Source organism: Scardinius erythrophthalmus (genome assembly GCF_964197995.2).
Source record: "Scardinius erythrophthalmus genome assembly, chromosome: 13".
Taxonomy (NCBI): Eukaryota; Metazoa; Chordata; class Actinopteri; order Cypriniformes; family Leuciscidae; genus Scardinius; species Scardinius erythrophthalmus.
In genome coordinates this window covers 4,130,294-4,133,022 of record NC_138233.1, presented here as the reverse complement: position 1 = coordinate 4,133,022, position 2,729 = coordinate 4,130,294, and positions in this window count along the sequence as shown.

Genomic DNA, 2,729 nt, shown 5'->3' with positions numbered 1-2,729 from the left:
TCTTTCTATAGACTCACCGCCTGATGACGTCATCGCTGCTAATTTAGCCAAACGACAGGAGCTAAATGAGGCGAAGCATTCAGTCCCTGACGCGCACCTGCCAACCCCTCATAATAAAAACCTGATGCTGGCTTTGCTTGTGGAGCGGCCCAAGCCTGTCTGCATGTTGTGTGACTGTGTGTATTTGTGTTCGTTGTCATAGGAGATTGTCGCTCGGTCCTAAATGTCCATTTGCAAGAACGGTGACTATAAAAAATAACACAAAGAAGGCACAATACGTCATGCCATCATGGCTGGGAGCATCAGACCATGCAACAATGAGAAATTAAAGACATATTAAGATGATTTCAGGCAAAAGGGGTGAAAAAACACAAAAACAATCATTAGTAATGTGATTTAATGGTTTATCACACACTTTTGACCAATAAGTGGCACTGTTACGAAATTGGTGTGGTGTGGTCAGAGTATGGTGAAAATGACACATACAGAGTTTGGTGTCAATCTGCCAAAGCATTGCAGAGATCCAGCCTCGGAGGCGTTTTGGTTTTCGTCTATCGACACGAAATCTATAACTTTTTGTCAGCACAGTCTGAAGATGATACAAATCAATTTTGGTGAAAATTGCACCAACAATTGAACAAAACAAAATGGCGGTCAGGAAGTTCGGTCAACTATGGCAAAAGTTATTAGCTTTTTTATTTTTTATTATAACTTTTTACCACAAGGTGGCGCTGCTCCAAAACATTTTGAGTTCCTTCAGGGCATGGTGCTGAAGACACTTACCAAGTTTCCTAACAATACGGCAATACTTTAGTAAAATATGGAATTTACGACAAAATTCAAAATGGCAGACACCCAAAATGGCCGATATGGGAAAATTGGTTATCGTTCGACTCGGCATGCTGCACCGAATTTTTGGCCACTGTTCAGAAGTTATAAGCAAAGAGAGCCATTTTTCAATCCTCCTGACCACTAGGTGGCACTGCACCGAAACTGTGCAGGTAGCCTCAGGTCATGGTTGTCATAACACACACCAAGTTTGGTCTGAAAATGCTAAAGCGTTGTGGAGATATTTTGGCGGACACTTCATCAAATTTGTTCGCGTGTTATTTGAGAACGGCTTGATGAATCAACTTGAATTCCATAACTTTTTTTTTCAGTAAGGACAGGTTGAAGATGATCTGTTTCAATCTTTGTGAAAATCGAACAAATGATTAAAATAGCGAATCGAATCGTCTTGAGCCAAGGAATCAGACGAAATTTTTTTTTTGTTTTTAGGCCTTATGTTTCCAAAGTTATTAGCATAAACATGAGTGCATATTTGAAGAGTTGGTGGCGCTAGAGGGATTGAGTTAGAGACTCCAAATTTGATATGATGACTGTTCAGACTGTCCTCTATCAGTGTGCCAAATTTCATAACTTTCCCAAAGTTTTGTGGCACAGAGACAAAAGCGTCTGCTAAATGACTAAATTTTGTCGTCTTTCGCTTTAAATGCTTGTGCTCTTTAAAGTATGGATTCTGAGGATCTTGGAGAGTTTGAAGGATCTGAGGACTATTTGAGGTCATATTGAGATCTGAGACTTTTGATAGCACTCCACACCATTTTGCCAAATCTGAGCGCTGTTTGAGAGCTCAAGATCTCCTTTTTAGATTACTTTCTGGAAACAATTGAGATATTAAAGAGATCTCTTTCCTATGTAGTTGCTTTGATAACATATTAAAGTTTGAATGCAGTACATATCATGTAAATTAGCATTTACACTATACCGTTCCAAAAGTTTGAAAAATACTTTTTCTCAGAAAAAGTCTCTTCTGCTCACCATTTTATACCATGGTAAAAAATACAGTAAAATCAGAATCAGAAAGAGCTTTATTGCCAAGTGTGCTTGCACACACAAGGAATTTTTCTTGGTACTGAAGCTTTCAGTGCACATATACAAATACAAATACAACAAGAAACATAGTAATACAAATTCTAAGAATAAAAATATAAACATAAAAATATGAGAAAAGTATAAGATCACAGTTGGGTTTAGTCAGAATAAACATTTACAGATTATGAACATATTTACAGTATTTTGAATAGTATGAATAAATATAAATATCGTTTAGAAGATACTGCACCAAACAGTGGGAGTATTGCACTTACAGACATAAGCCTTGTGAGGTATGTTAACTGTTCAGAAGGGTAATATTGTAAAATATTATTAAAACAGTAATAGTGTGAAATATTATTACAATTTCAAATAGATGTGAATATATAGTAAAGTGTAATTTATTCCTGTGATCAAAGCTGAATTTTCAGCATCATTACTCCAGTCTTCAGTATCACATGATCACATGATCCAAATCTCATGATTTGCTGCTCAAGAAACATTTATGATTATTATCAATGTTGAAAACAGTTGTGCTGCTTCACATTTTTCATAGAAACTGATGCATTTTTTTTCTTTGATGAATAGAAAGTTCAAAAGAACATAATTTATTTGAAATAGAATCTGTTGTAACATTATAAATGTTTTTAATGTCACTTTTGATCATTTTAATGCATCCAGTATTTATATAACGCGTTTAGTGTATGCATTTTATTTGTTTGGTAAATATTAAAGTATTAACCTCTATAAATCACTGGATGGTTCTGCCAATACGTTTATTTTGTTGTTGTAAGGAACAAATGGCCAACACTAAACTATTTTAATCTCTCCTAATACACTTACAGTTATATCAG